Source organism: Taudactylus pleione, unplaced genomic scaffold (genome assembly GCF_031769625.1).
Source record: "Taudactylus pleione unplaced genomic scaffold, aTauple2 ptg000016l, whole genome shotgun sequence".
NCBI classification, from domain to species: Eukaryota; Metazoa; Chordata; class Amphibia; order Anura; family Myobatrachidae; genus Taudactylus; species Taudactylus pleione.
In genome coordinates this window covers 16,219,054-16,236,155 of record NW_028284418.1, presented here as the reverse complement: position 1 = coordinate 16,236,155, position 17,102 = coordinate 16,219,054, and the positions used below count along the sequence as shown (strand labels likewise).

The window sequence follows — 17,102 nt, the reverse complement described above, 5'->3', positions numbered from 1 at the left end:
TCTATTTTAGGCATTTGAATAATACTTCAAAGTTGTTTGGATACATCAGTTGCGCTAAATGAAGGAAATTTGAAGTCAAATATAATCATTACTTGTTAAATGTACCTGGCTTCTTTTGCATTTTATCTCAGCTTTTCCTGACTTTGGGTAAAGTTTTGAATGAAATTCCAGATATGAGAGCTAAAATATTTTAAAGTGTACAGCAGGTTGTAGGATGACAGAGCTATTCAAGCCACTGGAATCAAATCCCACTGCTGACATATTTATTCTCCAAGGAGAAGATCCAGTGATATATACCAAAGTGGTTTCCTAAAGTAGATAAGGTATAAAAGAAGCTAAATTTGGTTGGTGGAAGCACACCTTAAGCTGTCACATGCAGTACTTTAAAACAATTTATCATCAACTGATGATTGATCAGATATTAACCAACTGAAAAGGAGAAGATCCAGTGACTTATATCAAAGTGGCTTCATAAAGTATATAAGGTATGAAAGAAGCTACATTTGGTTGGTGGAAGCACACCTTAAGCTGTCACATGCAGTAGTTCAAAACAATTTATCATCAATTCATGATTGATCAGATATTAACCAACTGAAAAAGGATGGTGATAGTATCCTGCATTAGTCACCGAGTTCTAAACAGTTCATCATAGTTGCAACAGTCTTCTCAAACCTTTAAAATAATGATATCTGCTAACAGTAAAGATATTCAAATTTTAATTTTGCATGAAGTAATTATGTGCCCAATCAGAACTAATATTTTACTACTTCATGCATCTCAATTTCTTTTGTTATTTCAATGAAAATAAACAAAATGCAATTCAATAAAAAATATGAATTTCTCATCGATTTTATGTTTAATAATGAACTTTCTTTTAACCTTTGCTGACATCTTTTCAATTAATACTTTAAAACAAAAAACCCTTTAATTTTGATGTTCTAGATCTGTGAGCTATCCTAATGGTATGCACATGTGGTAGCATGGCCGAGCCGTCTAAGGCGCTGGATTAAGACTCCAGTCTCTTCGGAGGCGTGGGTTCAAATCCCACTGCTGACATATTTATTATACAAAGAGTAGGCCAGTTATTGATGTCAAAGTGATTCTTTTTTTCCATTAGATAGGATATTACCCAGCTGAAATTTGTTGGTGAAAGATTCCTCTAGCTACTCAACAGTTCATCATTGTTACAAGAGACTTCCCAAATGTTTTAAAAATGTTATCTGCTAACAGTCAAGATGAGCCAAAATTAAGTTGGCATGAAGTAATTAGAAGTAATATCATAACTAATATTTAATTACTGAGTTGTCTTATCATACAATTAGAGATGGAAATGTTGGCAACGTGACTCATTGGTATAAATTGATGGATTTATATTTTGATTTCTCTAACTTTTCTATCACTCTGGATTTTAATCTCACAGCTGTCTATTTTAGGCATTTGAATAATACTTCAAAGTTGTTTGGATACATCAGTTGCGCTAAATGAAGGAAATTTGAAGTCAAATATAATCATTACTTGTTAAATGTACCTGGCTTCTTTTTCATTTTATCTCAGCTTTTCCTGACTTTGGGTAAAGTTTTCAACGACATTCCAGATATGAGAGCTAAAATATTTTAAAGTGTACAGCAGGTTGTAGGATGACAGAGCTATTCAAGCCGTTGGAATCAAATCCCACTGCTGCCTTTTTTTTTCTCAAAGGAGAAGATCCAGTGATATATATCAAAGTGGTTTCCTAAAGTAGATAAGGTATAAAAGAAGCTAAATTTGGTTGGTGGAAGCACACCTTAAGCTGTCACATGCAGTAGTTTAAAACAATTTATCATCAACTGATGATTGATCAGATATTAACCAACTGAAAAGGAGAAGATCCAGTGACTTATATCAAAGTGGTTTCCTAAAGTAGATAAGGTATAAAAGAAGCTACATTTGGTTGGTGGAAGCACACCTTAAGCTGTCACATGCAGTAGTTCAAAACAATTTATCATCAATTCATGATTGATCAGATATTAACCAACTGAAAAAGGATGGTGATAGTATCCTGCATTAGTCACCGAGTTCTAAACCGTTCATCATAGTTGCAACAGTCTTCTCAAACCTTTAAAATATTGATATCTGCTAACAGTAAAGATATTCAAAGTTTAATTTTGCATGAATTAATTATGTGCCCTATCAGAACTAATATTTTACTACTTCATGCATCTCAATTTCTTTTGTTATTTCAATGATAATAAACAAAATGCAATTCAATAAAAAATATGAATTTCTCATCGATTTTATGTTTAATAATGAACTTTCTTTTAACCTTTGCTGACATCTTTTCAATTAATATTTTAAAACAAAAAACCCTTTAATTTTGATGTTCTAGATCTGTGAGCTATCCTAATGATAAGCACATGTGGTAGCATGGCCGAGCGGTCTAAGGCGCTGGATTAAGGCTCCAGTCTCTTCGGAGGCGTGGGTTCAAATCCCACTGCTGCCATATTTATTATACAAAGAGTAGGCCAGTTATTGATGTCAAACTGAATCTTTTTTTCCAGCTGAAATTTGTTGGTGGAAGATTCCTCTAGCTACTCAACAGTTCATCATTGTTACAAGAGACTTCCCAAATGTTTTAAAAATGTTATCTGCTAACAGTCAAGATGAGCCAAAATTAAGTTGGCATGAAGTAATTAGAAGTAATATCATAAATAATATTTAATTACTGAGTTGTCTTATCATACAATTAGAGATGGAAATGTTGGCAACGTGACTCATTGGTATAAATTGATGGATTTATATTCCGATTTCTCTAACTTTCCCTTCACTCTGGATTTTAATCTCACAGCTGTCTATTTTAGGCATTTGAATAATACTTCAAAGTTGTTTGGATACATCAGTTGCGCTAAATGAAGGAAATTTGAAGTCAAGTATAATCATTACTTGTTAAATGTACCTGGCTTCTTTTGCATTTTATCTCAGCTTTTCCTGACTTTGGGTAAAGTTTTGAATGACATTCCAGATATGAGAGCTAAAATATTTTAAAGTGTACAGCAGGTTGTAGGATGACAGAGCTATTCAAGCCACTGGAATCAAATCCCACTGCTGCCATATTTATTCTCCAAGGAGAAGATCCAGTGATATATATCAAAGTGGTTTCCTAAAGTAGATAAGGTATAAAAGAAGCTAAATTTGGTTGGTGGAAGCACACCTTAAGCTGTCACATGCAGTAGTTTAAAACAATTTATCATCAACTGATGATTGATCAGATATTAACCAACTGAAAAGGAGAAGATCCAGTGACTTATATCAAAGTGGTTTCCTAAAGTAGATAAGGTATAAAAGAAGCTACATTTGGTTGGTGGAAGCACACCTTAAGCTGTCACATGCAGTAGTTCAAAACAATTTATCATCAATTCATGATTGATCAGATATTAACCAACTGAAAAAGGATGGTGATAGTATCCTGCATTAGTCACCGAGTTCTAAACAGTTCATCATAGTTGCAACAGTCTTCTCAAACCTTTAAAATAATGATATCTGCTAACAGTAAAGATATTCAAATTTTAATTTTGCATGAAGTAATTATGTGCCCAATCAGAACTAATATTTTACTACTTCATGCATCTCAATTTCTTTTGTTATTTCAATGAAAATAAACAAAATGCAATTCAATAAAAAATATGAATTTCTCATCGATTTTATGTTTAATAATGAACTTTCTTTTAACCTTTGCTGACATCTTTTCAATTAATACTTTAAAACAAAAAACCCTTTAATTTTGATGTTCTAGATCTGTGAGCTATCCTAATGATATGCACATGTGGTAGCATGGCCGAGTGGTCTAAGGTGCTGGATTAAGGCTCCTGTCTCTTCGGAGGTGTGGGTTCAAATCCCACTGCTGCCATATTTATTATACAAAGAGTAGGCCAGTTATTGATGTCAAACTGATTATTTTTTTCCATTAGAAAGGATATTACCCAGCTGAAATTTGTTGGTGGAAGATTCCTCTAGCTACTCAACAGTTCATCATTGTTACAAGAGACTTCCCAAATGTTTTAAAAATGTTATCTGCTAACAGTCAAGATGAGCCAAAATTAAGTTGGCATGAAGTAATTAGAAGTAATATCATAACTAATATTAAATTACTGAGTTGTCTTATCATACAATTAGAGATGGAAATGTTGGCAACGTGACTCATTGGTATAAATTGATGGATTTATATTCCGATTTCTCTAACTTTCCTATCACTCTGGATTTTAATCTCACAGCTGTCTATTTTAGGCATTTGAATAATACTTCAAAGTTGTTTGGATTCATCAGTTGCGCTAAATGAAGGAAATTTGAAGTCAAGTATAATCATTACTTGTTAAATGTACCTGGCTTCTTTTGCATTTTATCTCAGCTTTTCCTGACTTTGGGTAAAGTTTTGAATGACATTCCAGATATGAGAGCTAAAATATTTTAAAGTGTACAGCAGGTTGTAGGATGACAGAGCTATTCAAGCCACTGGAATCAAATCCCATTGCTGCCATATTTATTCTACAAGGAGAAGATCCAGTGATATATACCAAAGTGGTTTCCTAAAGTAGATAAGATATAAAAGAAGCTAAATTTGGTTGGTGGAAGCACACCTTAAACTGTCACATGCAGTAGTTTAAAACAATTTATCATCAACTGATGATTGATCAGATATTAACCAACTGAAAAGGAGAAGATCCAGTGACTTATATCAAAGTGGTTTCCTAAAGTATATAAGGTATGAAAGAAGCTACATTTGGTTGGTGGAAGCACACCTTAAGCTGTCACATGCAGTAGTTCAAAACAATTTATCATCAATTCATGATTGATCAGATATTAACCAACTGAAAAAGGATGGTGATAGTATCCTGCATTAGTCACCGAGTTCTAAACAGTTCATCATAGTTGCAACAGTCTTCTCAAACCTTTAAAATAATGATATCTGCTAACAGTAAAGATATTCAAATTTTTAAATCTCACAGCTGTCTATTTTAGGCATTTGAATAATACTTCAAAGTTGTTTGGATACATCAGTTGCGCTAATTGAAGGAAATCTGAAGTCAAATATAATCATTACTTGTTAAATGTACCTGGCTTCTTTTGCATTTTATCTCAGCTTTTCCTGACTCTGGGTAAAGTTTTGAATGACATTCCAGATATGAGAGCTAAAATATTTTAAAGTGTACAGCAGGTTGTAGGATGACAGAGCTATTCAAGCCGTTGGAATCAAATCCCACTGCTGCCATATTTATTCTCCAAGGAGAAGATCCAGTGATATATATCAAAGTGGTTTCCTAAAGTAGATAAGGTATAAAAGAAGCTAAATTTGGTTGGTGGAAGCACACCTTAAGCTGTCACATGCAGTAGTTTAAAACAATTTATCATCAACTGATGATTGATCAGATATTAACCAACTGAAAAGGAGAAGATCCAGTGACTTATATCAAAGTGGTTTCCTAAAGTAGATAAGGTATAAAAGAAGCTACATTTGGTTGGTGGAAGCACACCTTAAGCTGTCACATGCAGTAGTTCAAAACAATTTATCATCAATTCATGATTGATCAGATATTAACCAACTGAAAAAGGATGGTGATAGTATCCTGCATTAGTCACCAAGTTCTAAACCGTTCATCATAGTTGCAACAGTCTTCTCAAACCTTTAAAATAATGATATCTGCTAACAGTAAAGATATTCAAATTTTAATTTTGCATGAATTAATTATGTGCCCTATCAGAACTAATATTTTACTACTTCATGCATCTCAATTTCTTTTGTTATTTCAATGAAAATAAACAAAATGCAATTCAATAAAAAATATGAATTTCTCATCGATTTTATGTTTAATAATGAACTTTCTTTTAACCTTTGCTGACATCTTTTCAATTAATCCTTTAAAACAAAATACCCTTTAATTTTGATGTTCTAGATCTGTGAGCTATCCTAATGATATGCACATGTGGTAGCATCGTCGAGTGGTCTAAGGCGCTGGATTAAGGCTCCAGTCTCTTCGGAGGCGTGGGTTCAAATCCCTCTGCTGCCATATTTATTATACAAAGAGTAAGCCAGTTATTGATGTCAAACTGATTCTTTTTTTCCATTAGAAAGGATATTACCCAGCTGAAATTTGTTGGTGGAAGATTCCTCTAGCTACTCAACTGTTCATCATTGTTACAAGAGACTTCACAAATGTTTTAAAAATGTTATCTGCTAACAGTCAAGATGAGCCAAAATTAAGTTGGCATGAAGTAATTAGAAGTAATATCATAACTAATATTTAATTACTGAGTTGTCTTATCATACAATTAGAGATGGAAATGTTGGCAACGTGACTCATTGGTATAAATTGATGGATTTATATTCCGATTTCTCTAACTTTCCTATCAATCTGGATTTTAATCTCACAGCTGTCTATTTTAGGCATTTGAATAATACTTCAAAGTTGTTTGGATACATCAGTTGCGCTAAATGAAGGAAATTTGAAGTCAAATATAATCATTACTTGTTAAATGTACCTGGCTTCTTTTGCATTTTATCTCAGCTTTTCCTGACTTTGGGTAAAGTTTTGAATGAAATTCCAGATATGAGAGCTAAAATATTTTAAAGTGTACAGCAGGTTGTAGGATGACAGAGCTATTCAAGCCACTGGAATCAAATCCCACTGCTGACATATTTATTCTCCAAGGAGAAGATCCAGTGATATATACCAAAGTGGTTTCCTAAAGTAGATAAGGTATAAAAGAAGCTAAATTTGGTTGGTGGAAGCACACCTTAAGCTGTCACATGCAGTACTTTAAAACAATTTATCATCAACTGATGATTGATCAGATATTAACCAACTGAAAAGGAGAAGATCCAGTGACTTATATCAAAGTGGTTTCATAAAGTATATAAGGTATGAAAGAAGCTACATTTGGTTGGTGGAAGCACACCTTAAGCTGTCACATGCAGTAGTTCAAAACAATTTATCATCAATTCATGATTGATCAGATATTAACCAACTGAAAAAGGATGGTGATAGTATCCTGCATTAGTCACCGAGTTCTAAACAGTTCATCATAGTTGCAACAGTCTTCTCAAACCTTTAAAATAATGATATCTGCTAACAGTAAAGATATTCAAATTTTAATTTTGCATGAAGTAATTATGTGCCCAATCAGAACTAATATTTTACTACTTCATGCATCTCAATTTCTTTTGTTATTTCAATGAAAATAAACAAAATGCAATTCAATAAAAAATATGAATTTCTCATCGATTTTATGTTTAATAATGAACTTTCTTTTAACCTTTGCTGACATCTTTTCAATTAATACTTTAAAACAAAAAACCCTTTAATTTTGATGTTCTAGATCTGTGAGCTATCCTAATGGTATGCACATGTGGTAGCATGGCCGAGCCGTCTAAGGCGCTGGATTAAGACTCCAGTCTCTTCGGAGGCGTGGGTTCAAATCCCACTGCTGACATATTTATTATACAAAGAGTAGGCCAGTTATTGATGTCAAAGTGATTCTTTTTTTCCATTAGATAGGATATTACCCAGCTGAAATTTGTTGGTGAAAGATTCCTCTAGCTACTCAACAGTTCATCATTGTTACAAGAGACTTCCCAAATGTTTTAAAAATGTTATCTGCTAACAGTCAAGATGAGCCAAAATTAAGTTGGCATGAAGTAATTAGAAGTAATATCATAACTAATATTTAATTACTGAGTTGTCTTATCATACAATTAGAGATGGAAATGTTGGCAACGTGACTCATTGGTATAAATTGATGGATTTATATTTTGATTTCTCTAACTTTTCTATCACTCTGGATTTTAATCTCACAGCTGTCTATTTTAGGCATTTGAATAATACTTCAAAGTTGTTTGGATACATCAGTTGCGCTAAATGAAGGAAATTTGAAGTCAAATATAATCATTACTTGTTAAATGTACCTGGCTTCTTTTTCATTTTATCTCAGCTTTTCCTGACTTTGGGTAAAGTTTTCAATGACATTCCAGATATGAGAGCTAAAATATTTTAAAGTGTACAGCAGGTTGTAGGATGACAGAGCTATTCAAGCCGTTGGAATCAAATCCCACTGCTGCCTTTTTTTTTCTCAAAGGAGAAGATCCAGTGATATATATCAAAGTGGTTTCCTAAAGTAGATAAGGTATAAAAGAAGCTAAATTTGGTTGGTGGAAGCACACCTTAAGCTGTCACATGCAGTAGTTTAAAACAATTTATCATCAACTGATGATTGATCAGATATTAACCAACTGAAAAGGAGAAGATCCAGTGACTTATATCAAAGTGGTTTCCTAAAGTAGATAAGGTATAAAAGAAGCTACATTTGGTTGGTGGAAGCACACCTTAAGCTGTCACATGCAGTAGTTCAAAACAATTTATCATCAATTCATGATTGATCAGATATTAACCAACTGAAAAAGGATGGTGATAGTATCCTGCATTAGTCACCGAGTTCTAAACAGTTCATCATAGTTGCAACAGTCTTCTCAAACCTTTAAAATAATGATATCTGCTGACAGTAAAGATATTCAAATTTTAATTTTGCATGAAGTAATTATGTGCCCTATCAGAACTAATATTTTACTACTTCATGCATCTCAATTTCTTTTGTTATTTCAATGAAAATAAACAAAATGCAATTCAATAAAAAATATGAATTTCTCATCGATTTTATGTTTAATAATGAACTTTCTTTTAACCTTTGCTGACATCTTTTCAATTAATACTTTAAAACAAAAAACCCTTTAATTTTGATGTTCTAGATCTGTGAGCTATCCTAATGATATGCACATGTGGTAGCATGGCCGAGCGGTCTAAGGTGCTGGATTAAGGCTCCTGTCTCTTCGGAGGTGTGGGTTCAAATCCCACTGCTGCCATATTTATTATACAAAGAGTAGGCCAGTTATTGATGTCAAACTGATTCTTTTTTTCCATTAGAAAGGATATTACCCAGCTGAAATTTGTTGGTGGAAGATTCCTCTAGCTACTCAACAGTTCATCATTGTTACAAGAGACTTCCCAAATGTTTTAAAAATGTTATCTGCTAACAGTCAAGATGAGCCAAAATTAAGTTGGCATGAAGTAATTAGAAGTAATATCATAACTAATATTTAATTACTGAGTTGTCTTATCATACAATTAGAGATGGAAATGTTGGCAACGTGACTCATTGGTATAAATTGATGGATTTATATTCCGATTTCTCTAACTTTCCTATCACTCTGGATTTTAATCTCACAGCTGTCTATTTTAGGCATTTGAATAATACTTCAAAGTTGTTTGGATACATCAGTTGCGCTAAATGAAGGAAATTTGAAGTCAAATATAATCATTACTTGTTAAATGTACCAGGCTTCTTTTGCATTTTATCTCAGCTTTTCCTGACTTTGGGTAAAGTTTTGAATGACATTCCAGATATGAGAGCTAAAATATTTTAAAGTGTACAGCAGGTTGTAGGATGACAGAGCTATTCAAGCCACTGGAATCAAATCCCACTGCTGCCATATTTATTCTCCAAGGAGAAGATCCAGTGATATATACCAAAGTGGTTTCCTAAAGTAGATAAGGTATAAAAGAAACTAAACTTGGTTGGTGGAAGCACACCTTAAGCTGTCACATGCAGTAGTTTAAAACAATTTATCATCAACTGATGATTGATCAGATATTAACCAACTGAAAAGGAGAAGATCCAGTGACTTATATCAAAGTGGTTTCCTAAAGTAGATAAGGTATAAAAGAAGCTACATTTGGTTGGTGGAAGCACACCTTAAGCTGTCACATGCAGTAGTTCAAAACAATTTATCATCAATTCATGATTGATCAGATATTAACCAACTGAAAAAAGATGGTGATAGTATCCTGCATTAGTCACCGAGTTCTAAACCGTTCATCATAGTTGCAACAGTCTTCTCAAACCTTTAAAATATTGATATCTGCTAACAGTAAAGATATTCAAAGTTTAATTTTGCATGAATTAATTATGTGCCCTATCAGAACTAATATTTTACTACTTCATGCATCTCAATTTCTTTTGTTATTTCAATGAAAATAAACAAAATGCAATTCAATAAAAAATATGAATTTCTCATCGATTTTATGTTTAATAATGAACTTTCTTTTAACCTTTGCTGACATCTTTTCAATTAATACTTTAAAACAAAAAACCCTTTAATTTTGATGTTCTAGATCTGTGAGCTATCCTAATGATATGCACATGTGGTAGCATCGTCGAGTGGTCTAAGGCGCTGGATTAAGGCTCCAGTCTCTTCGGAGGCGTGGGTTCAAATCCCTCTGCTGCCATATTTATTATACAAAGAGTAAGCCAGTTATTGATGTCAAACTGATTCTTTTTTTCCATTAGAAAGGATATTACCCAGCTGAAATTTGTTGGTGGAAGATTCCTCTAGCTACTCAACTGTTCATCATTGTTACAAGAGACTTCACAAATGTTTTAAAAATGTTATCTGCTAACAGTCAAGATGAGCCAAAATTAAGTTGGCATGAAGTAATTAGAAGTAATATCATAACTAATATTTAATTACTGAGTTGTCTTATCATACAATTAGAGATGGAAATGTTGGCAACGTGACTCATTGGTATAAATTGATGGATTTATATTCCGATTTCTCTAACTTTCCTATCAATCTGGATTTTAATCTCACAGCTGTCTATTTTAGGCATTTGAATAATACTTCAAAGTTGTTTGGATACATCAGTTGCGCTAAATGAAGGAAATTTGAAGTCAAATATAATCATTACTTGTTTAATGTACCTGGCTTCTTTTGCATTTTATCTCAGCTTTTCCTGACTTTGGGTAAAGTTTTGAATGAAATTCCAGATATGAGAGCTAAAATATTTTAAAGTGTACAGCAGGTTGTAGGATGACAGAGCTATTCAAGCCACTGGAATCAAATCCCACTGCTGCCATATTTATTCTCCAAGGAGAAGATCCAGTGATATATACCAAAGTGGTTTCCTAAAGTAGATAAGGTATAAAAGAAGCTAAATTTGGTTGGTGGAAGCACACCTTAAGCTGTCACATGCAGTACTTTAAAACAATTTATCATCAACTGATGATTGATCAGATATTAACCAACTGAAAAGGAGAAGATCCAGTGACTTATATCAAAGTGGTTTCCTAAAGTATATAAGGTATGAAAGAAGCTACATTTGGTTGGTGGAAGCACACCTTAAGCTGTCACATGCAGTAGTTCAAAACAATTTATCATCAATTCATGATTGATCAGATATTAACCAACTGAAAAAGGATGGTGATAGTATCCTGCATTAGTCACCGAGTTCTAAACAGTTCATCATAGTTGCAACAGTCTTCTCAAACCTTTAAAATAATGATATCTGCTAACAGTAAAGATATTCAAATTTTAATTTTGCATGAAGTAATTATGTGCCCAATCAGAACTAATATTTTACTACTTCATGCATCTCAATTTCTTTTGTTATTTCAATGAAAATAAACAAAATGCAATTCAATAAAAAATATGAATTTCTCATCGATTTTATGTTTAATAATGAACTTTCTTTTAACCTTTGCTGACATCTTTTCAATTAATACTTTAAAACAAAAAAACCTTTAATTTTGATGTTCTAGATCTGTGAGCTATCCTAATGATATGCACATTTGGTAGCATGGCCGAGCGGTCTAAGGCGCTGGATTAAGGCTCCAGTCAATTCGGAGGCGTGGGTTCAAATCCCACTGCTGACATATTTATTATACAAAGAGTAGGCCAGTTATTGATGTCAAAGTGATTCTTTTTTTCCATTAGATAGGATATTACTCAGCTGAAATTTGTTGGTGAAAGATTCCTCTAGCTACTCAACAGTTCATCATTGTTACAAGAGACTTCCCAAATGTTTTAAAAATGTTATCTGCTAACAGTCAAGATGAGCCAAAATTAAGTTGGCATGAAGTAATTAGAAGTAATATCATAACTAATATTTAATTACTGAGTTGTCTTATCATACAATTAGAGATGGAAATGTTGGCAACGTGACTCATTGGTATAAATTGATGGATTTATATTTTGATTTCTCTAACTTTTCTATCACTCTGGATTTTAATCTCACAGCTGTCTATTTTAGGCATTTGAATAATACTTCAAAGTTGTTTGGATACATCAGTTGCGCTAAATGAAGGAAATTTGAAGTCAAATATAATCATTACTTGTTAAATGTACCTGGCTTCTTTTGCATTTTATCTCAGCTTTTCCTGACTTTGGGTAAAGTTTTCAATGACATTCCAGATATGAGAGCTAAAATATTTTAAAGTGTACAGCAGGTTGTAGGATGACAGAGCTATTCAAGCCGTTGGAATCAAATCCCACTGCTGCCATATTTATTCTCCAAGGAGAAGATCCAGTGATATATATCAAAGTGGTTTCCTAAAGTAGATAAGGTATAAAAGAAGCTAAATTTGGTTGGTGGAAGCACACCTTAAGCTGTCACATGCAGTAGTTTAAAACAATTTATCATCAACTGATGATTGATCAGATATTAACCAACTGAAAAGGAGAAGATCCAGTGACTTATATCAAAGTGGTTTCCTAAAGTAGATAAGGTATAAAAGAAGCTACATTTGGTTGGTGGAAGCACACCTTAAGCTGTCACATGCAGTAGTTCAAAACAATTTATCATCAATTCATGATTGATCAGATATTAACCAACTGAAAAAGGATGGTGATAGTATCCTGCATTAGTCACCGAGTTCTAAACAGTTCATCATAGTTGCAACAGTCATCTCAAACCTTTAAAATAATGATATCTGCTGACAGTAAAGATATTCAAATTTTAATTTTGCATGAAGTAATTATGTGCCCGATCAGAACTAATATTTTACTACTTCATGCATCTCAATTTCTTTTGTTATTTCAATGAAAATAAACAAAATGCAATTCAATAAAAAATATGAATTTCTCATCGATTTTATGTTTAATAATGAACTTTCTTTTAACCTTTGCTGACATCTTTTCAATTAATACTTTAAAACAAAAAACCCTTTAATTTTGATGTTCTAGATCTGTGAGCTATCCTAATCATAAGCACATGTGGTAGCATGGCCAAGCGGTCTGGCGCTGGATTAAGGCTCCAGTCTCTTCGGAGGCGTGGGTTCAAATCCCTCTGCTGCCATATTTATTATACAAAGAGTAGGCCAGTTATTGATGTCAAACTGATTCTTTTTTTCCATTAGAAAGGATATTACCCAGCTGAAATTTGTTGGTGGAAGATTCCTCTAGCTACTCAACAGTTCATCATTGTTACAAGAGACTTCCCAAATGTTTTAAAAATGTTATCTGCTAACAGTCAAGATGAGCCAAAATTAAGTTGGCATGAAGTAATTAGAAGTAATATCATAACTAATATTTAATTACTGAGTTGTCTTATCATACAATTAGAGATGGAAATGTTGGCAACGTGACTCATTGGTATAAATTGATGGATTTATATTCCGATTTCTCTAACTTTCCCTTCACTCTGGATTTTAATCTCACAGCTGTCTATTTTAGGCATTTGAATAATACTTCAAAGTTGTTTGGATTCATCAGTTGCGCTAAATGAAGGAAATTTGAAGTCAAGTATAATCATTACTTGTTAAATGTACCTGGCTTCTTTTGCATTTTATCTCAGCTTTTCCTGACTTTGGGTAAAGTTTTGAATGACATTCCAGATATGAGAGCTAAAATATTTTAAAGTGTACAGCAGGTTGTAGGATGACAGAGCTATTCAAGCCACTGGAATCAAATCCCACTGCTGCCATATTTATTCTCCAAGGAGAAGATCCAGTGATATATACCAAAGTGGTTTCCTAAAGTAGATAAGGTATAAAAGAAGCTAAATTTGGTTGGTGGAAGCACACTTAAGCTGTCACATGCAGTAGTTTAAAACAATTTATCATCAACTGATGATTGATCAGATATTAACCAACTGAAAAGGAGAAGATCCAGTGACTTATATCAAAGTGGTTTCCTAAAGTATATAAGGTATGAAAGAAGCTACATTTGGTTGGTGGAAGCACACCTTAAGCTGTCACATGCAGTAGTTCAAAACAATTTATCATCAATTCATGATTGATCAGATATTAACCAACTGAAAAAGGATGGTGATAGTATCCTGCATTAGTCACCGAGTTCTAAACAGTTCATCATAGTTGCAACAGTCTTCTCAAACCTTTAAAATAATGATATCTGCTAACAGTAAAGATATTCAAATTTTAATTTTGCATGAACTAATTATGTGCCCTATCAGAACTAATATTTTACTACTTCATGCATCTCAATTTCTTTTGTTATTTCAATGAAAATAAACAAAATGCAATTCAATAAAAAATATGAATTTCTCATCGATTTTATGTTTAATAATGAACTTTCTTTTAACCTTTGCTGACATCTTTTCAATTAATACTTTAAAACAAAAAACCCTTTAATTTTGATGTTCTAGATCTGTGAGCTATCCTAATGATATGCACATGTGGTAGCATCGTCGAGTGGTCTAAGGCGCTGGATTAAGGCTCCAGTCTCTTCGGAGGCGTGGGTTCAAATCCCTCTGCTGCCATATTTATTATACAAAGAGTAAGCCAGTTATTGATGTCAAACTGATTCTTTTTTTCCATTAGAAAGGATATTACCCAGCTGAAATTTGTTGGTGGAAGATTCCTCTAGCTACTCAACTGTTCATCATTGTTACAAGAGACTTCACAAATGTTTTAAAAATGTTATCTGATAACAGTCAAGATGAGCCAAAATTAAGTTGGCATGAAGTAATTAGAAGTAATATCATAACTAATATTTAATTACTGAGTTGTCTTATCATACAATTAGAGATGGAAATATTGGCAACGTGACTCATTGGTATAAATTGATGGATTTATATTCCGATTTCTCTAACTTTCCTATCAATCTGGATTTTAATCTCACAGCTGTCTATTTTAGGCATTTGAATAATACTTCAAAGTTGTTTGGATACATCAGTTGCGCTAAATGAAGGAAATTTGAAGTCAAATATAATCATTACTTGTTTAATGTACCTGGCTTCTTTTGCATTTTATCTCAGCTTTTCCTGACTTTGGGTAAAGTTTTGAATGAAATTCCAGATATGAGAGCTAAAATATTTTAAAGTGTACAGCAGGTTGTAGGATGACAGAGCTATTCAAGCCACTGGAATCAAATCCCACTGCTGCCATATTTATTCTCCAAGGAGAAGAAACAGTGATATATACCAAAGTGGTTTCCTAAAGTAGATAAGGTATAAAAGAAGCTAAATTTGGTTGGTGGAAGCACACCTTAAGCTGTCACATGCAGTACTTTAAAACAATTTATCATCAACTGATGATTGATCAGATATTAACCAACTGAAAAGGAGAAGATCCAGTGACTTATATCAAAGTGGTTTCCTAAAGTATATAAGGTATGAAAGAAGCTACATTTGGTTGGTGGAAGCACACCTTAAGCTGTCACATGCAGTAGTTCAAAACAATTTATCATCAATTCATGATTGATCAGATATTAACCAACTGAAAAAGGATGGTGATAGTATCCTGCATTAGTCACCGAGTTCTAAACAGTTCATCATAGTTGCAACAGTCTTTTCAAACCTTTAAAATAATGATATCTGCTAACAGTAAAGATATTCAAATTTTTAAATCTCACAGCTGTCTATTTTAGGCATATGAATAATACTTCAAAGTTGTTTGGATTCATCAGTTGCGCTAATTGAAGAAAATCTGAAGTCAAATATAATCATTACTTGTTAAATGTACCTGGCTTCTTTTGCATTTTATCTCAGCTTTTCCTGACTTTGGGTAAAGTTTTGAATGACATTCCAGATATGAGAGCTAAAATATTTTAAAGTTTACAGCAGGTTGTAGGATGACAGAGCTATTCAAGCCGTTGGAATCAAATCCCACTGCTGCCATATTTATTCTCCAAGGAGAAGATCCAGTGATATATATCAAAGTGGTTTCCTAAAGTAGATAAGGTATAAAAGAAGCTAAATTTGGTTGGTGGAAGCACACCTTAAGCTGTCACATGCAGTAGTTTAAAACAATTTATCATCAACTGATGATTGATCAGATATTAACCAACTGAAAAGGAGAAGATCCAGTGACTTATATCAAAGTGGTTTCCTAAAGTAGATAAGGTATAAAAGAAGCTACATTTAATTGGTGGAAGCACACCTTAAGCTGTCACATGCAGTAGTTCAAAACAATTTATCATCAATTCATGATTGATCAGATATTAACCAACTGAAAAAGGATGGTGATAGTATCCTGCATTAGTCACCGAGTTCTAAACAGTTCATCATAGTTGCAACAGTCTTCTCAAACCTTTAAAATAATGATATCTGCTAACAGTAAAGATATTCAAATTTTAATTTTGCATGAAGTAATTATGTGCCCAATCAGAACTAATATTTTACTACTTCATGCATCTCAATTTCTTTTGTTATTTCAATGAAAATAAACAAAATGCAATTCAATAAAAAATATGAATTTCTCATCGATTTTATGTTTAATAATGAACTTTCTTTTAACCTTTGCTGACATCTTTTCAATTAATACTTTAAAACACAAAAACCTTTAATTTTGATGTTCTAGATCTGTGAGCTATCCTAATGATATGCACATGTGGTAGCATGACCGAGCGGTCTAAGGCGCTGGATTAAGGCTCTAGTCTCTTCGGAGGCGTGGGTTCAAATCCCTCTGCTGCCATATTTATTATACAAAGAGTTGGCCAGTTATTGATGTCAAACTGATTCTTTTTTTCCATTAGAAAGGATATTACACAGCTGAAATTTGTTGGTGGAAGATTCCTCTAGCTACTCAACTGTTCATCATTGTTACAAGAGACTTCACAAATGTTTTAAAAATGTTATCTGCTAACAGTCAAGATGAGCCAAAATTAAGTTGGCATGAAGTAATTAGAAGTAATATCATAACTAATATTTAATTACTGAGTTGTCTTATCATACAATTAGAGATGGAAATGTTGGCAACGTGACTCATTGGTATAAATTGATGGATTTATATTCCGATTTCTCTAACTTTCCTATCACTCTGGATTTTAATCTCACAGCTGTCTATTT

At 33.0% G+C, this 17,102-nt stretch overlaps 2 non-coding genes across 2 annotated transcripts; both read left to right on the top strand.

Moving 5' to 3' along the window:
• The first annotated feature begins 2,397 nt into the window (after window positions 1-2,397).
• TRNAL-AAG (transfer RNA leucine (anticodon AAG)) lies at window positions 2,398-2,479 on the top strand. The gene has a single exon. It is a non-coding gene; the product is annotated as a tRNA-Leu (tRNA).
• Window positions 2,480-3,801: 1,322 nt separating this feature from the next.
• Window positions 3,802-3,883, top strand: TRNAL-AAG (transfer RNA leucine (anticodon AAG)). The gene has a single exon. It is a non-coding gene; the product is annotated as a tRNA-Leu (tRNA).
• Window positions 3,884-17,102: the final 13,219 nt, after the last annotated feature.